The sequence below is a fragment of the Mercenaria mercenaria genome, chromosome 7 (assembly GCF_021730395.1).
Source record: "Mercenaria mercenaria strain notata chromosome 7, MADL_Memer_1, whole genome shotgun sequence".
Taxonomy (NCBI): Eukaryota; Metazoa; Mollusca; class Bivalvia; order Venerida; family Veneridae; genus Mercenaria; species Mercenaria mercenaria.
In genome coordinates, this window is record NC_069367.1 from 81,365,968 (window position 1) to 81,386,209 (window position 20,242).

At 36.6% G+C, this 20,242-nt stretch overlaps 1 protein-coding gene across 1 annotated transcript in view; it reads right to left on the bottom strand.

Moving 5' to 3' along the window:
- Window positions 1-10,223, bottom strand: part of LOC123553804 (dehydrogenase/reductase SDR family member 12-like) — a 56,879-nt gene extending 46,656 nt beyond the window's left edge. The window contains exon 1 of the mRNA XM_053548780.1: window positions 10,181-10,223. The gene's annotated coding sequence lies outside the window, so the exon portion shown is untranslated. The remainder of the gene's footprint in view (window positions 1-10,180) is intronic.
- Window positions 10,224-20,242: the final 10,019 nt, after the last annotated feature.

Genomic DNA, 20,242 nt, shown 5'->3' on the forward strand with positions numbered 1-20,242 from the left:
CACAACTTATACAAGGCTTATTTACATTTGTGCGGTTAATATAACTTGTTATATGTGTGCAGTGCCGGCTCAGCTGGCCACAAGGCAGCACAATAATTTTACTTATAACCATCTTTATTTCATCCTAATATCACACTCTATGCATAAGCATGATCTTTTAGGTGTGGGGTGCTAGAAAAGTCAGGCTTGGGGTCAGCGAGACCCTTTGAATAGTGTAAATCTGTATGTAATTTGTACCTATACTGGCGTGATGCAAAACGACTGCGTCTTGCTCGCGATATGTACCTAGTAGTTTTACGCAACTTGTCATAGTACTCTGTTCTTAAAAGGTGTCTGATAACAGAACATGTGACAGTTTTACACCATTTACCCTAGCTTTAAGGATAACAGTGTCAGCAAGCCCATGATTTAGTCTTAGAATCTGGCCATGGATACCGCCATGGCAGTTGCAAAGAAATGTAACATTTTTGGGCAAGCATGCATTGTAGGATCTGTTCACTGCTTCACATTTCTGTGTAGATGTTAAAAATTTAGTTTTTTCTATGCTTTCTGGACCAAGGAGAATTTCAATACATTTCCTGAGTAAAGTCTCATCATCATCAGTCATTTTAAGCCTGACATTGTCTAGCATATAGTTTTTTGCTTTTCTGTAGTTGCCAGAACAAACCAAGCTGTATTTAGAACATGAGGTACCACAGTAACCTTTGAAACATAGTACTATTTCTGAAATTATATTAGGCATTTTGTGTTTTATTACTTTCAAATTGCTTTTGTACTTCTTATGTGCACTTGATAGCTCTGAAACACACCTAGATTTAATAGATAGAGCAAATCTGTTTTTAGATTAGACTTCTGTTTACCACGGAACATTTTGTCACTAAATGGTGCCCGGTTAATTTGCCTTTTTAGAGAATTTGCTAGGTGCCTCACATCTTTCAAGTGCACAGTTTTAGTTCCTTGACCTTTGTCTACATCAGAATGACCTTTAGAATCTCCATCACCTGTGTGGTGTGAAATCTGAAGATCTTTAGTAATATCCTTAGATACCATTTCATTCCATTTGAGCAGAGACCAGGTGTGCAGTATCAACACCTTTTTAGTTACATTTTGACATGAATAGTTGGAGAGAACTTGAATACCATGGCCATGAGATATGACTTTAGCTATAGAATGCAAAAATATGCAGTATTGTTGCATTTGAGATGAAAAAAAAAAGACAATTTTCCCATTTTTTACTGAAAAGTAAGCTTTTTTTTAACAAAAAAAAATTCACTAAACACTAATTTTGTTCTATATTTTATCACAGTTGCATAATTATAAGTTTTTTTCAGTGTGGTTGTCTATTCCGCACTTGCTGGTGGTATATTTGATGTAATATCTTACGGGTTTTTTGAAAAAAAACAGCGTTTAATGACTATATGTGATTCAGCCAATCTTACGCTAACGCAGTTTTGCACAATAGATGGCCGTACCAAAAATGTTTTGAGAAACAATGGTTGGTTTGGCTGAAACTTTTTTTAATAATATGCACCTAAAATGTCACATAGAGAAGTAAAAAAGCTGAAAAAAAAATTCATATTTCCTTATAGCATTACACACTAATTCCTGTGACACCTATGAAATGGTGGCAATAATGGGATTCAAATAGTCTCAGTTTTTTTTGCTGTAAGAGCATTTCCTGTGAAATATTGTTATATTGTAAATATTTGCACAATGCCTATTCTGGTGGCATACTGGAGCATTTGCATGTTGACATAAAAGCCCAACGATTTAATGTGAAATTATTTACCCCTAACCCTAAATTGTGATTGCCATTTCCATGTAATATACGGTAAGTGTCCGTTTGACAAAATTTTTTCTGCATCAAACATGCCCACTTTCTTTGGATATTTTTACATATAATGTTGCATCTACCAGAAATGTAAGCTAGGAATGTTAAAAAGTGGTCATCGGTGTGTACTGCAGCATGTGATGAAAAAATTCAGTTTATATAGCAAATAATTATATGTGGTAATTTTGTGTTTTTATGAAATCACAAGATTCACAACGAAATCAAAGATCTGAAATAGAGAATAGGATTGTTTGTCAATGCAGTCTGACTGATCATATTCACGATGTTGTACCCGATGGCCTGAATGACTCTCCGAATATTTCATCTCCATTGATTTAAGCCATTTTTTTCAAGCAAATTGTACGGAAACATATTTTCAATTGGAGTGAAAGTTTCATATCTAAGATTTTTTCATAATTTTGCTGAATACTTTCAGTTTTTAGGTATTTGTCATTCAAGAGATTTTCATGGACTAACAACGAATTCAAGACTTTCTAGCCTGTGCAATACCTGTGAATCATTTGTAATTGACGCTTTGGCTCTAAATGTGACCTGACTTAACCTAGGGACTGGTTTTGCCAGACCTGCCATTCTCAATGTGTGATAAATTGCCAATTAATTAAAATCCTCCATGCATGAAAGAAATCGCTCGACAAATTTTTCATTCTTGTATCTTGACTCTAAGTGTGACATGACTGACCTAGAATTCGTGTTTTGCCTGACACTCCGTCCATGATAGTAAACATATTGTGCAAGTAATATCAAATCCTTATGCTGAATAGATAGCTCTGGACAAATTTCTCAGAATTTACCTTTGATTCAGTGTACATTACCTTAGACTAGGGACCTTGTTCTTGTGGAAACTACATCCTCTTATCAATAGAAAGTAATACAACTGTGAAAGCTTCATAAATGCCCTCCATTGCATCTGAAGATGATTTCTCCGACTAGTCATTCTTGAATTTGACCTTTGACCTCATGTGACCTTGACCTTTATGACTAGGAACCTGTTTTGGCATGAAACTCCGTTCATGATGGGAAAACTTGTGCAAGTTTCTATCCTCAGCATGAAGAAGATTGCCTGACAAGTTGTGGACCCACCGCCGCCACCCACCAGGGGGTTCCTAGTAATACTCCATTTTTCAAACAGGTGTTAAATTTACACAAAATATGGACTGTGACGAAAACGTACCTATTTCCAAGTTTCAAAAAGGGAAAATCAGCAAATGTCTTAGTAGACTAGTTACAAATATTGACGTCAGAATGGAGTTATTATAGATGTACATAGTGTTTAGTTTCATAGGCAACATTAAAATAGTTTTTGACAATACAAGCTTGTATAAAACTGTTCCAATTCCAAGTTCAAAAAAACTCATAATAAGGCCAATACCTGACAGAGTATATCTACACTTGCGCAAAAGTGTTAAAAATAATACAAGTGTTCAAAATTTCAAAGCCAATGTCGAATAGTTTAAACAAGAGGACATGATGGCCATCGCTGACCTCTTCAATGACCCAGTTTGGTGTGAATCGTTTAATATTTAAGTGGATAGTTTTGAACTTGACCTGTTTATCAAGATAAAATTTGACAATTTCATGAAGATCCATAAAAACATGGTATCTTGAGGTACAAGGTTTTCTATTATTTGACCTATGACCTACAAATGTATCTTTCGTAAGGTACGTGACCTGTTGAACATTATCTAGATTCACAAGTAATTCTCACTAATTTTCACTGAAGATACCTGAAAAATGGCCTCTAGAGAGTCACATATGTTTTTCTATTTATATACCTACTGCCTAGTTTTGACCGCAAATGACACCATTTTGAACGACCTAGAGTTTCATAAGGTGAACTATTTCAGATCAAATTTTCATGATGATCCATTGAAATAGCTTCCTAGAGAGTCATAAAGATTTTACAATTTGCTACTGACTAGTTATTTTAAAGCAGTTGGACCAAGTTTTCAAATTGACTAGTATTATTCAAGAGTGAACATTCAGACCAACTTTATACAGATCCCATTGAAAAATATAGGCCTCTAGATGACGTCACAAGTTTTTTAATTTTTACCTATGCCTGTTTTTTAAGGCCAGTACCTTTCAAAATTGCTAATATCATAAATGTGATACACATTACAATTTTCATGAGATCATTTAAAGTATGGCCTCAGAGAGGTCCTAAGTTTTTAAGTTTGTATAAAACATCCTGTTTTTGAACACTAGTTTGACCAGTTTTGAATGTGAAGATATCAGATGAACATTCATGACCATGTTTCTACAGATCATGAAAAATATGGCCTTTAGAAGTTCCACAAGGTTTTTTTATTATGACTACTGACGTTTGAAGCACGTGACCCACTTCGTATTTATCTAATATATCATGATGACATTCAACCAACTTTCATACAGATCCATGAAAAATATGGCTCTAGAGAGGTCACAGGTTTAACTATTATTTGAACCAATTCCTAGTTTTTGATGGCCTAACCTCATTTTCCGAACTTGATCTAGATTATCGTCAAGATGAATTCAGACCAATTTTCATGAAGACTCATGAAATATATGGCCTCTAGAAGGTCACAAGGTTTTCAATTTTTTAGACCATCTGAACTAGTTTTTGACCGCACCTAGACCAGTTTCGAACTTGACCTAGATATCATAGATGAACTCGACCAACTTTCATACAGATCCATGGAAAATATGGCTTTTGAGATGTGGTACACAGTTTTCTATTATTTGACGTATGACCTACGGTTTTTCAGGCAACTGACCCAGTTTCGGACTTGACCTAATATCACAAGGAACGTTTTTGACAATTTCATGAATCTGTGAAATATATGGCCTCTAGAGAGGTCCAAGGTTTTCATATTTTAGCCTACTGACCTAGTTTGAAGCACTGGAACCAGTTAAACTTGACCTAGATATACACCAGGTGACATTCTGACCAATTCATGAGAATGTGGTGAAAATATGGCCTCAGAAGAGTCACTAAGATTTTTCTATTTTTAGCCTAGACCTAGTTTTTGACGGCACTGACCAGTTTCGAATGACCTAGATTACAGATGAACATTTGACCGATGTTATATAAGAACCCATGAAATGTGACCTCTAGAGTGCACAAGCAGAAGTATTACGGACGATGTATTGACGGACGGACGACGGACACCCTGCATCACAAAAGCTCACCTTGTCACTTTGGACAGGTGAGCTAAAATGGACTTTTCAAACTGACCAATTCTTAGTTCAATAGGCATAAACACCAAATCTTGACAGAGTTTGCCATCTTGCTAAGTAATGACGGTTTTAATAAACAAGTGATAACAGTTAAAAGCACTTATGGTCAAATGTTTACACACAAATTATTACTTACAAAAACTTACACCAAGACTAGTTAAGCGGCATAATTCAGACAACATCTTGATTTTGTACTCTTGCCTAAAACTGGACATGATAATGGTACCAGTGTTTGAAGTTTCAGTTGTGTCAAATGTCAAAGGATTTCTGTCAAATGTGGTACTGTGTACAAAACTGAACTAAGGTGTGATGCCATACATCGATTACCAACAATGAGCAATTTGCTGTGGCAGTAGATAGTGTCTTAAGTCTTTCAAGATAAATGCACATAATCAAAGATACTTATTTTTCTTGCAACATTTCGTATGTCGCACGACTTTTCTGACAAGGGTCTAGTTTTCCCAGGCATCTGGTTATCACCATGAAAAAAAAAATGTTTACATTCCCATTTAACTTCTGCACATGAAGAAAACTATGTTCAAATTTACACCTAATGCACCTAAATGCACCAAAATAAAGTGGCTTTTGGTGGCAAATTTGCCACTTAGGTGAAAAAAGAGCTGAATTACACCAAACACCAACTAATGCCACCTATTTCCACCCTTTTTTCATGGAAATAAGTGGCAAGGAGTGGCATTAGGTGGCAAATCTAGGGACGGGCAAATTTAACGGCTTAAACCGCAGTCCTTGGACAAAATGATGGCTGTACAAAAAAAGTGATTTTGAGAAAACTACTGGTTTGTTTGGGCTGAAACTTGTTTTATAAGCTGAATATAGATGAAACTTCACATAGAGAGCAAAAAAGCTGAAAAAAAAAATTCATATTTCCTTATAGGCATACAGACACTAAATAGCCTGAGCACCTATGAAAAAATGGTAGTCGCATAATGGCGGATTCAAATAGTTCTCAGTTTTTTTTGCTGTAAGAAGGATTTCCTTGAAATCATTGCTATATATTGGTTGAATCATATTGCATGCCTATACTTGACATACTGGTAGCATTTGCATGTGAAAAAAGACTCCAAACTGATTTAACATGTGAAATTTATTCATACACCCTACCCTAAATTGTGATTGTCATTTCAGTGTAAAAATTACGGTGTGTCCGTTTGACCAGAAATATTTTTCTTGCATCAAACATGACCCCTACTTTTCTTTGGATATTTTTACAGTATTAATGTTGATCTACAAGAAAATGTAAGCTAAAGAAATTTAAAATGGGTCTAGGTGTGTATTGCAGCATTGTGAAAACTTGTCATTTTATATAGAATATATAGTGGTGGCTATTTAGTGTGTTATAACCTAAACGGAAACGGAAACAAGCAGACGGTGATATAGTAGAAATAGCACTCTGTAAATATCGATAAAGTGTGGCCGTAGACCACTATAACAGCATACGAGTGACCCGATCCTGCAATTTCACGAATTTATTTTCATTTTCTCCGATTTATTTTAAGCCTTAAATTCTTTTTGCAAAGCAAAGTTACGGAAAGAATATTTTCAAGGAGTGAAAGGTCAAATCCAAGGATTTTTTTTCAAAATTCAAGTACTTTTCCAGGTTTTTTAGGGTTTTTGTCATTTTCAAGGAGTTTTCAAGGACTACATCGAATTCAAGGACTTTTCAAGGCCTGTGCGAACCCTGAAGTCATTCTTGTATCTGACCTTTGGCCTCTAAGTGTGACCTTGACCTTAGACCTAGGGACCTGGTTTTTGCACAAGACACTCCATCTCATGGTGGTGAACATTTGTGCCAAGTTATATTAAAATCCCTCCATGCATGAAGAAGAAATGCTCCGGACAAATTTTTCATTCTTGTATCCTTTGACCTCTAAGTGTGACCTTGACCTTAGACCTAGGGACGTGGTTCTTGCACATGACACTCCGTCTCATGATAGTAAACAATTGTGCCAAGTTAAATCAAAATCCCTCCATGCATGAAGAAGATATGCTCTGGACAAACTCATTCTTGAATTTGACCTTTGATCTCAGTGTGACCTTGACCTTAGACCTAGGGACCTGGTTCTTGTGCACGACACTCCGTCTCATGAAAGTAAACAACTGTGACAAGCTTCATCAAAATCCCTCCATGCATGAAGAAGATATTCTCCGGACAGTCATTCTTGAATTTGACCTTTGACCTCAGTGTGACCTTGACCTTAGACCTAGGGACCTGGTTCTTGCGCATGACACTCCGTCTCATGATGGTGAACAACTGTGCCAAGTTTCATCAAAATCCCTCCATGCATGAAGAAGATATGCTCTGGACAAAGTCTGTGGACGCCACACGCCCGCCCACCCACCAGGGGCGTTCCCATAATACGTCCCATTTTTCAAACAGGTGTATAAAAAGTTTACACAAAATATGGACTGGTACGAAAACTGTACCAATTTCCAAGTTCAAAAAGGGCCAAAATTCAGCCAAATGTCTTAGTAGACATAGTTACAAATATCTTGACTTCAGATGGAGATTATTATGATGAACAAGTGTTTTAAGTTTCATAGGAACATGTCAAATAGTTTTGACAAAACATGGACTTGTATAGAAAACTGTACCAATTTCCAAGTTCAAAAAAACTCATAATTAAGCCAATATACTTGACAGAGTTATGTACTCTTGCTGACAGATAGAGACTGTTAAAAAAAAAACAAGTGTTCAAAATTTCAAAGCCAAATGTCGAATAGTTTAAACAAACAAGAGGACCATGATGGTCCTGAATCGCTGACCTCTTCCCACATGACCCAGTTTTGAGTATGACATCGTTTTTTCTATTATTTGACATAGTGACCTAGTTTTGAACTTGACCTAGGTATTATCAAGATAAAAATTCTGACCAATTTTCATGAAGATCCATTGAAAAACATGGTCTCTAGAAAGGTAACAAGGTTTTTCTATTATTTGACCTATTGACCTACAAATGTAGTTTTCGAAGGTACGTGACCCTGTTTTGAACTTTATCTAGATATCATCAAGGTGAACATTCTCACTAATTTTCATGAAGATCTCCTGAAAAATATGGCCTCTAGAGAGGTCACAATGTTTTTCTATTTTTATACCTACTGGCCTAGTTTTTGACCGCACGTGACCCGGTTTCGAAACTGACCTAGATATCATCAAGGTGAACATTTAGATCAATTTTCATGAAGATCCATTGAAAAATATGGCCTCTAGAGAGGTCAAAAGATTTTAACAATTTTAGACCTACTGACCTAGTTTTTTAATGCAGTTGACCCAGTTTCAAACTTGACCTAGATATTATCAAGATGAACATTCAGACCAACTTTCATACAGATCCCATGAAAAGTATGGCCTCTAGAGAGGTCACAAGGTTTTTTTAATTATTTGACCTACTGACCTAGTTTTTTAAGGCACGTGACCCAGTTTCAAACTTGACCTAGATATCATCAAGGTGAACATTCTGACCAATTTTCATGAAGATCCATTTACAAGTATGGCCTCTAGAGAGGTCACAAGGTTTTTCAATTTTTAGACCTACTGACCTAGTTTTTGACCACAGTTGACCCAGTTTTGAACGTGACCTAGATATCAAGATGAACATTCAGACCAATTTTCATACAGATCCCATGAAAAATATGGCCTTTAGAGAGGTCACAAGGTTTTTTTATTATTTGACCTACTGACCTGGTTTTTGAAGGCACGTGACCCACTTTCGTATTTAATCTAGATATCATGAAGATGAACATTCAGACCAACTTTCATACAGATCCCATGAAAAATATGGCCTCTAGAGAGGTCACAAGGTTTTTCTATTATTTGACCTACTGACCTAGTTTTTGATGGCACGTAACCCACTTTCGAACTTGACCTAGATATCGTCAAGATGAACATTCTGACCAATTTTCATGAAGATCTCATGAAATATATGGCCTCTAGAGAGGTCACAAGGTTTTTCTATTTTTAGACCTATTGACCTAGTTTTTGACCGCACCTGACCCAGTTTCGAACTTGACCTAGATATCATCAAGATGAACACTCTGACCAACTTTCATACAGATCCCATGAAAAATATGGCCTTTAGAGAGGTCACAAGGTTTTTCTATTATTTGACCTACTGACCTAGTTTTTTAAGGCACGTGACCCAGTTTCGAACTTGACCTAGATATCATCAAGGTGAACGTTTTGACCAAATTTCATGAAGATCTTGTGAAATATATGGCCTCTAGAGAGGTCACAAGGTTTTTCTATTTTTAGACCTACTGACCTAGTTTTTGAAGGCACGTGACCCAGTTTCAAACTTGACCTAGATATCACCAAGGTGAACATTCTGACCAATTTTCATGAAGATCTTGTGAAATATATGGCCTCTAGAGAGGTCACAAGATTTTTCTATTTTTAGACCTACTGACCTAGTTTTTGACGGCACGTGACCCAGTTTCGAACTTGACCTAGATATCATCAAGATGAACATTCTGACCAACTTTCATAAAGATCCCATGAAAAATGTGACCTCTAGAGTGGTCACAAGCAGAAGTTTACGGACGCATGTATTGACGGACGGACGACGGACACCCTGCGATCACAAAAGCTCACCTTGTCACTTTGTGACAGGTGAGCTAAAAATGGACTTTTATAAAAACTGAACCAATTTCTTAGTTCAAATAGGGCATAAATCAACCAAAATACTTGACAGAGTTATGCACTCTTGCCTACAGGTAGAGACGGTTTTAATAAACAAGTGATAACAGTTTAAAAGCCATATGTCAAATAGTTTACACACAAAATATGTACTAGTACAAAAAAACTTAACCAAGACTTTAAGTTATAAGCGGCAATAATTCAGACAACATCCTTGATAGTTATGTACTCTTGCCTAAAACTGGACATGGTAATGGTACACAAGTGTTGAAAGTTTCAAAGTTATGTGTCAAAATGTCAAAAGGTTCTGTCAAAATGTGGACTGGTACCAAAAACAACCAAGGTGTGATGCCAACATCGATACCAACAATGACGCCAATGCTGTGGCGAGTAGGATAGCTGTACTTAAAGTCTTTCACAGATAAATGTCACATAATCAAAGATATCTTATTATTTACCTTGCAAGCATTTCTGTATGTCGCATGCTTGTTTCTGACAAGGGTCTGTAGTTTTCCCAGGCATTCTGGTTATATCATCTTGAAAATAAAAGAATGTGTGAATAAGGTATTATTTACTTTGAATTAATGAATAGAAATACATGTACTGTTTTCGGTGAGATGTAAGAAATGATGGCGAAATTTAACTCAATTTAATTCACAAGCTTTTCCATTGATCTGTCCTACTGATCTAGTTTTTGACCCCATATGACCCAGTTTCGAAGCTGACCTAGAGATCATCAAGACAAACATTCTGACCATATTTCATAAAGATTGGGTCAAAAATGTGGTCTTTAGTGTTCACAAGCTTTTACATTGATCTGACCTACTGACCTAGTTTTTGATCCCACATGACCCAGTTTCAAACCTGACCTGGAAATCATCAAGACAAACATTCTGACCAAGTTTCATAAAGATTGGGTCTAAAATGTGGTCTCTAGAGTGGTTCACAAGCTTTTCCTTTGATCTGACCTAGTTTTTTATACCACATGTCCCAGTTTCAAATTTGACCTAGAAATCATCAAAACAAACATTCTGACCAAGTTTCATAAAAATTGGGTCAAAAATGTGGTCTCTAGAGTGTTTACAAGGCAAATGTTGACTGACGACAGACGCCGCACGTCGACAGGCGCTGGTCACAATAGCTCACCTTGAGCACAAATGTGCTTAAAAAGACCTATAACTTATATAAATTTGTATATATATGCCCCGAGTCAAAATATACTGAAAAGATAAGAATTTTAGTATTATACAAACAAGAGGGCCATGATGGCCCTATATATCGCTCACCACATTTGATCTGGCCTACTGACCTAGTTTTTGACCCCGCATGACCAAGAGTTGAACTTGACCTAAAGATCATCAAGACAAACATTCTGACTAAATTTCATAAAGATTTGGTTACAACTGTCGCTTCTATATATAGCATTCACAAGCTTTTCCTTTGATTTGACCAGTGACCTAGTTTTTGACCCCTATTGACCCAGATTCAAACTTGACCTATAGATTTTCAAAACAAACAATCTGACTAATTCTCATGAGTTTCAAACTTAAATTGTGGTCTCAAGGTGAGCTATTGGTTAGGGAACTAATATATACTATGAATTTTCTAATGGGGCTGAAAACTGCCAACACTATGTTTTTATGTTGGCAGATATAGACACCGCATTCTGTCCTGTATCCTTGGCATCTTGGTAACATTTTCCTCCATAATTGTTGTCAAGGACATCTTTCCCATCTGTTCTTGTGTTGCAAACTCGAAAATAACTGAATTTTCAAAAGCAATTTCAAGGGAGAGAACACTATCCACCTTACAAGTTGCAACAACTCTTCCAAATATTGCTGTGAGAGATACGTCCCATCAGTAAGAACAATATCTTGATGTAGAATGACAGCTTGGACTCGCAGACATTCAGAGACCTTGTAACATCATAAAAACGTCACAGAAAATATCAAAGACTGTGGCATTAACATTAATTAATGAACTCTTACAATTAAGGTGTCTATAACCGACGACTGCCGGAATTACCCAACATTACTCTATATGTATAAATATACAGTGAGTGGGGTAGCCTTACTTATTTGGCTTATTGGGATGACTTATTTTATGATCTTTTATTATATAGTTGTCATCCCTCTAAGCCTTACTCGTATCACAGGTACCCTGCGGCAGGATGAATGGCCGCCATGTTGACTGTCAGATTTTACCGATATTAATCTTATTGAATTTTTTTGATATTTTCTGTGACGTTTTTATGATGTCACAAGGTCTCTGAATGTCTGCGTGTTGTCACCAAATAAACCAAATTTTTTATTTAAATGCTTTTTAAAAATACTCTTAATTCACTGATGATTATAAAAAATGTGACAAGGTAGCTCTAACGCCATGTTTTCAACCAACGGAAGTGGATACCCAGAATCTGTTTCGTCAAGGAGCCCGACTGGTCACTGAAAATGTACACACACGCCGGGAACCTCGCTTTTCAAATGATGTGCCAATTTCAACGGTCTTTTAACAGCGATCTGATAGCTCAGAATTTTTTTTCTGGAAGTCAGCATGACATCACCAATTAAGTTAAATTTGAACATTATGTGCATAGTTCCACTGATAGATACCAGTTAAAGGTATTTTTATTGACAATAAACAATTTGACGAGCGAGGTTCCTGGCATGATTTTTAAGACGGGAAAGTATGGAGACTGGAAATTATACACTGTTCTCCAAAGTGAAAGTACCATAAACAGTTGATGTCAGTTCCGGATCACTAAGGGCTATATTTTATCTGTCTATTCATACTGCCATGCGCTCTTTCCGAGTATTACGTGCAGGTGTGTGTCTGTGCAAGAAATGTAAAAGAAGAAATGTGCATGAGGGTAAAAGCAATACTAATGTATTTGTGAAGTACTAAAAAATCAAGATAGTGTTATTAAAAAGAAGAGTATAAACAGTTAAGAGATTAAAAACAGCATTCTTTACTTTATATTGTGTAAGAACATTTGGTCACTCCCTGTCTGAATTGTTCCAGGGTAAGGAACTGCACAACCTCGGCCGGAAGACAGTTCCATAGGACTATAGTAGCTGGAAAGGAGAATTTGTAAAAATTACAGGGTGTTATGATCTGTTTGTAAGACAAGGGGTGCATATGTCTTGTGAAGCGGGTAGGGGTAAAACATAAGGGGGCATGGGCACTGCAACCAGTCCATTTACAATTTTGTAGAACATTAATAACCTGGCATCAGATCTTCTGTGTTCATACGAACGCCACCCCTGTTTAATTAACATTTGGGAGACACTGCTGTATGTGGAGTAATCTTTTGAAACTTTGAAACCCATCGCACAGCCCTGCGCTGAACCATTTCAATTTTATGGATGTTTTGTTTGGTATATGGACTCCAAACAGAGCTGGAGTATTCAAGTTGGGGTCTGACTAGAGTTTTGTAAGCAAACTCTTTTAATTTTGAGTTATTATTGGGGATGTTCCTTTTCAGGAAGTTAAGGGTTTGACTTGATTTGGAGGTGACCTGGTTAGCATGTTTGTTCCAGTTAAGGTCTGAGGAGATGGTGACTCCTAGATATTTGGCATCACTTACTGTTTCAAGGATTTGGCCATGGAGTATTTGGACCTAAATGGGTTTTTTGACCTCGTGATATTAATCACTGTGCATTTTGACGGGTTAAACTCCATGTCCCATTTGCTTTCCCAGACCTGTAACCTGTTAAGGTCTTGTTGAGGATACTTTCATGGGAAGAGTTTTTGAAGGTGATGTAAACAGCAGTGTCATCAGCAAATAACCAGACCTGTGAAACTGTATTTTCGTGCAGGTAATGTATATTGAGTAAGAAAAGTAGAGGGCCTAAAACGGAACCTTTGGGTACTCCAGATGTAACTGGGACTTCATCAGAAGTCTCTCCATCAACTAAGACTGACTGGCGCCAGCCTATTAGGAAAGATTTGACCCATTTGCATTGCCCTGGACGCCATGTTGGTGAAGTTTAAAAGAGAAGTTTCAGATAGTTGACCTTATTGAACGCTTTCGAGAAATCTAACAGTACTAATGTCTGTTTGGTAACCTTGGATTAGGTTTCTTGACAGATCTTCCACTAGTTCTAATAGCTGAGTTTTGCATGACCTTTTTTCCCTAAAACCATGCTGTAGGTCATAGAGAATATTGTTGACCTTGAAGTGCTTTGTGATATTGGATGCAACAATGTGTTCTAACAGTTTACAGAGAACACGTGTCAAAGAAATTGGCCGATAGTTGACTGGGTTATCTTTATCCCCTTTTTAAAAAGAGGAGTGACGTTTGCTTTAGACTAGTCAGCTGGGATAGTACCAGTGTCAAGGGACTTTTGAAATAACTTGGTAACTAGTGAGGCAATTTGGACACTCAAATTTTTAAGGACAATTGGTTTTAAACCATCATTTGTTACTGAGCTTTGGAAATGTATTTTTAAAGCACATTTTTTTTCACAGGGAGAAAGGAAAATCCTTTTAATGTTTAAATTTCCACATTTGGTTTGAAAATGCAAAGTAAATAATTATACTGTAGGAGCAACAGTGGTGTCACCACTTTGGTCAGTTACGGATCATTTTGGTCTATCTCAGATCATTTTCGAATAAAACTAAAACGCACTGGGGCACCTGTGATATAATAATTGTTTTCTTTCATCTGATCAAATCATTACATATTGGCAAGCTGGAAAGATAAAAATTTTCTTGTTTAAAAATAATTTCTTGATTGTGTTGTGTCTGTGTTGTGTGAGTTCCGGATCACATGAATTGACAAAATACGATTTTTCTCCACATTCAAAACTTTTGGTTTGTTATTTCCCTTATTGAAGCAAATATTCATGCTAAGAATATTTAAAGATTATCTTCATCATGCAAGTGTAAACAGTGTTGTGATCCGGAACCCTCATGATCCGGAACTGACTACTCAACTGTATACTGGTACTGATGATAAACCCAGAGAGAAAATGAGGTTTCTTATCTGTTACATTTTTATTTCTGCGAATTGTTATCAATGGTTGGTATCAAAATAAAGCTTAACATTTGCTGAAAAATTGACATAATTCAAATTTATATTTAGTAAGCAAACTCACACGAAGTGAGGCCCTGAAAGGGTTATGTAAAATGGGGACTGTATGAACATTGACTGATGATAAATTCGACCACTTTGTCATTTACAAAACTTTCTCCATTGTATTATATTGAAACTTACCCCAAAATACTGCAACAGTCATTCCGGATCAAATAATGAAAAGTGACCCACTGCCAGACCTTCATGTGTTGACAGTGAGCATGCGTAAAAACATTCTCTTCCCCAGTAAATTTGAATAAAAAGATAAATTTAAGTCATTTATTTATACAAAATATTTACCAATTTTGTTTTTATTTACACCAGTTAGTGTTGCAAGTGGTTGCTATTAGATGGCGTGTTCATTTATATGAATAACCGATTGCAATCGAATAATTCGAAGGTGGTCGACTTTATCATCTGTCCGGGTTTATCATCAGTACCAGTATATTGGAATGGGGCTAAAATTTCATATTCATATTTTTACCAAATGGCTGCATAAACATTCTAAAGAAATTAGGGAAATCTTCCTTTGTAATAGATAAATAAGTCGTATTAAAATAAATCAATAACATATTGGACAAAATATGCAATCACTGAATCAGCTGCAGTCACTTTTGCTACAGAAACTGAAAAATGTGTTATCCATGTGTCAAAATCTAGCAGAAGGTCTTTTCACCCCAAGACACCCAAAACCACCCCAAGACACCTAGATTATTAATTTATTTGTATCATTTGTTAAAAAATATTTATCTTAAAGACATGCTAATACAGTTAAGATAACCTTCAGAGTAGATTTGTTCAAGGCAATACATCTTAGAACATCAGCTGAAACGAACTTGTTATTGATGTGAAAGGGAGGTAAAGCCAACATTACTATGTAAATTACATATTTATTTGTTTCCCTTTGATATAGTCATTCAGCGGATCCAAGACACCCTTACAGTTACAAACATTTTTTATTTTTTACTCAAATTTACTATCATATTTTACAAACATAATAACTTCTGAATGAAAGGGAAATAACTGGATCTCCTTTAGGCTTTATCCTAGTTAAGCTTTTTGGATTGTTCCCCTTGAATGATATTATTACTCAGAAAAAAGAAAATTATCACATAAAACTATTAAATATGTTATTATTTTGACATTTTTATACCAAACAATAGGATAACTAGAAATTGCTTTTGTAACAAAGCGCATGTCTCCCCCAATGCAAAGTCCTATAGGCAAGAAGTCAATAGGGGTCAGGAGCAAAAGTCAAAGAGACACTGATGGTTGGCTGCAATAGGGATCATCTACTTGGCATGTCCAGTCATCCCGCTAAATTTCAACACTATTGGCCTAGTGGTTCTCAAGTCACTGTTCAGGCTCCTGTGACCTTGACCTTTGATCAAGTGACCTCAAAATAAATAGGGGTCATCTACTCTGCATGTCCAATCATCCTATTAAGTTTCAACATTCTAGGTCAAGTGATTCTCAAGTTATTCTCCAGAAATGATTTTATATGACCAGGTCCCTGTGACCTTGACCTTTAATAGACTGAACACAAAATCAATAGGGGTCATCTACTCTGCATGTTCAATCATCCTATGAAGTTTCAACATTCTGGGTCAAGTGGTTCTCAAGTTATTGATCAGAAATTGTTTTCCATGTTCAGACTCCTGTGACCTTGACCTTTGATCAAGTGACCTCAAAATAAATAGGGGTCATCTACTCTGCATGTCCAATCATCCTATTAAGTTTCAACATTCTAGGTCAAGTGGTTCTCAAGTTATTCTCCAGAAATGATTTTACATAACCAGGCTCCTGTGACCTTGACCTTTAACAGACTGACCCCAAACTCAATAGGGATCATCTACTCTGCATGAACTATCATCCTATGAAGTTTCAACATTCTGGGTCAAGTGGTTCTCAAGTTACTGATCTGAAATTGTTTTCCATGTTCAGGCTCCTGTGACCTTGACTTTTAACAGAGTGACCCCAAAATTAATAGGGGTCATCTACTCTGCATGTTCGATCATCCTATGAAGTTTCAACATTCTGGATCAAGAGGTTCTGAAATTATTGATCGGAAATGGTTATCAATGTTCAGGCCCCTGTGACCTTGACCTTTAACAGAGTGACCCCAAAACAATAGGGGTCATTTATTCTGCATGAACTATCATCCTATGAAGTTTCAACATTCTGGGTTAAGTGGTTCTCAAGTTACTGACTGGAAATGGTTTTCAATGTTCAGGCCCCTGTGACCTTGACCTTTAATGGAGTGACTCCAAAATCAAGAGGGGTCATCTACTTTGCATGTACAATCATCCTATGAAGTTTCTACATTCTGGGTCAAGTGGTACTCAAGTTATTGATCGGAAATGGTTTTCAAAGTTCAGGCCCCTGTGACCTTGACCTTTGACGGAGTGACCCCAAAAACAATAGGGGTCATCTACTCTACATGACCAATCATCCTATGAATGTTCAGGCTCCTGTGACCTTGACCTTTGACGGAGTGACCCCAAAAACAATAGAGGTCATCTACTCTTCATGACCAATCATCCTATGAAGTTTCAACATTCTGGGTCAAGTGGTTCTCAAGTTACTGACTGGAAATGGTTTTCAATGTTCAGGCCCCTGTGACCTTGACCTTTGATGGAGTGACCCCAGAAACAATAGGTGTCATCTACTCTTTATGACCAATCACCCTATGAAGTTTCAACATTCTGGGTCAAGTGGTTCTCTAGTTATTGATCGGAAATGGTTTTCCATGTTCAGGCCCCTGTGACCTTGACCTTTGACGGAGTGACCCCAAAATCAATAGGGGTCATCTACTCTTCATGACCAATCATCCTATGAAGTTTCAACATTCTGGGTCAAGTGGTTCTCAAGTTATTGATCGGAAATGGTTTTCAATGTTCAGGCCCCTGTGACCTTGACCTTTGATAGAGTGACCCCAAAAACAATAGGGTTCATCTACTCCAGCAGCCCTACAACCCTATGAAGTTTGAAGGTTCTAGGTCAAATCACAGGCACGGGTCCAGTGTATATTTTTTTGTTTAATATATTTTTTTCACACAAATATACTTTATATATGTTAGTCAAAAGAAAAACAAGAGCTGTCTGATGACAGCGCGCTCGACTATTCGAAGAATTGATTGAAAATGGGGTCAAAATATTTCCACGGATATTCAGGCAAAAGAAATAAATAGATTAGGCAAACAATGTTCCTGTATTACTTTGATTTCATTGTCTTGCACTAAATGGCAATATATGAGGCAATTTACAAAATTTGCAAAAAGGGCCATAATTCAGTCAAAGTAGTTATGTACTCTTGCCTACAGATGGAAATCATTATGATAAACAAGTGTTCAAAGTTTAAAAGCCATATGTCAAATAGTTTTGACAAAACATGGACTTGTATGAAAACAGAACCAATTTCAAAGTCCAAAAAGGGCCATAATTCAGCCAAAATAGATGACAGAGTTATTTTCTCTTTCCTAAAGATAGAGACTATTATACTAAACAAGTGATAAAAGTTTCAAAGCCATATGTCAAACACTTTACAAAAAATATGAACTGGTACGAAAAACTTAACCAAGATTTCTAAGTCAAAAGGGGCCATAATTCAGCCAAAATCCTTGATGGAGTTATGTACTCTTGCCTATAACTGGACATGGTGATGGTAAACAGGTGTTGAAAGTTTCAAAGCTTTATCTCAAAAGACTTTGTCAAAATATGAACTGGTAGGAAATATTAACCAAGATTTCTATGTCGAAAGGGGTCATAATTCAGCCAAAATCCCTGATGGAGTTATGTATTCTTGCCTATAACTGGCCATGGTGATGGTAAAAAAGTGTTGAAAGTTTCAAAGCTTTATCTTAAAAGACTTTGTCAGATATGAACTGGTACGAAAAACTTAACCATGATTTCTAAGTCAAAAGGGGCCATAATTCAGCCAAAATCCTTGATGGAGTTATGTACTCTTGCCTATAACTGGCCATGGTGATGGTAAACAAGTGTTGAAAGTTTCAAAGCTTTATCTTAAAAGACTTTGTCAAAATATGAACTGGTACGAAAAACTTAACCGTGATTTCTAAGTCAAAAGGGGCCATAATTCAGCCAAAATCCTTGATGGAGTTATGTGCTCTTGCCCATAACTGGCCATGATGATGGTAAACAAGTGTTGAAAGTTTCAAAGCTTTATCTCAAAAGACTTTGTCAAAATGTGGACTGGTACTAAAAACTTAACCAAGGTGTGACGCCGACGCCGTGGTGGGTAGGATAGCTCTACTTATTCTTCGAATAGTCGAGCTAAAAATCAATGACAAAAAATCCGGTCATAGTATCATTTACATTGAAAAGGTGAACTATGCGAGCGTAACGCTATGGGAAGCTACTCGGCAAACTTGTGGAACATTTCAAAATCGGAGTTTATACACTTGCAGCCACTACCTGCATAATCGCACCTATGAAACATTTAAAGCCTTCCATAAATGCTAAACTGACCCCATAAATTGCTTCGAAAAACATAGTACAAGTCTCTACGAGCGAAATATTTCAGTTATCCCCGGTGATTTCATTCCGGATAGCGGACGTGTTCCTGGTTTTTATCACTTCGTTTGGCAGCTGAAATCGCCGGGGATATTTGAAATATTTCGCTCCTAGAGACTTGTTCTGTGTATTTCAAAGCAATTTAGTATTTATGGATAGCTTAAAATGTGTCGAAGGTGCAATCATGCAGGTAGCGACTGCAAGTGTATAAACTCCGATTTTGAAATGTTCCTCAAGTTTGCTGAGTAGCTTCCCATAGCGTTACGCTCGCATAGTTCATCTTTTCAATGTATATGACACTTTGACCGGATTTTTTGCCATCAACTTTTTTTTTTGATTTGACTAACATATATAAAGTATATTTGTTTGAAAAAAAAAATATATTAAACAAAACAAGAGCCATGTTAGACATGGCTAATCCCCCCGCCGGGCATATTATAATTGAAGGCTAAAGTTCCTGGCAAGTATTAATTTTGGGGAAAGCTCTGAAGAACCGTTTAGTTGTGGTCCGTAACAGGGGTTTTAAAGTTAATCTTAAAAAAAAAAAATATGCAAGTCCACACAAAAATCTTTATCAGGTAGAAATTGGTCAAAATACACCTCAAAATTGGATATAGCATGCATGTTGTACTACAGAAAAGTGGTCTCGATTTTTCCCTACGACTAGTAATGAAAAAGTTACAATAAAAGCTATTTATAGTAACAACAAAGGGAAGTAATTCTAAAGAAGGGAACTGCGCATGACAATTTGTCTCATGATGGTGTATAATTAATTGTGCCAAGTAACATCAAAATCCCTCCATGCATGAAGAAGAAATGCTTCGGACAAAGTCATTCTTGTATCTGACCTTTGGCCTCTAAGTGTGACCTTGACCTAAGACCTAGTGACCTGGATCTTGCGCATGACACT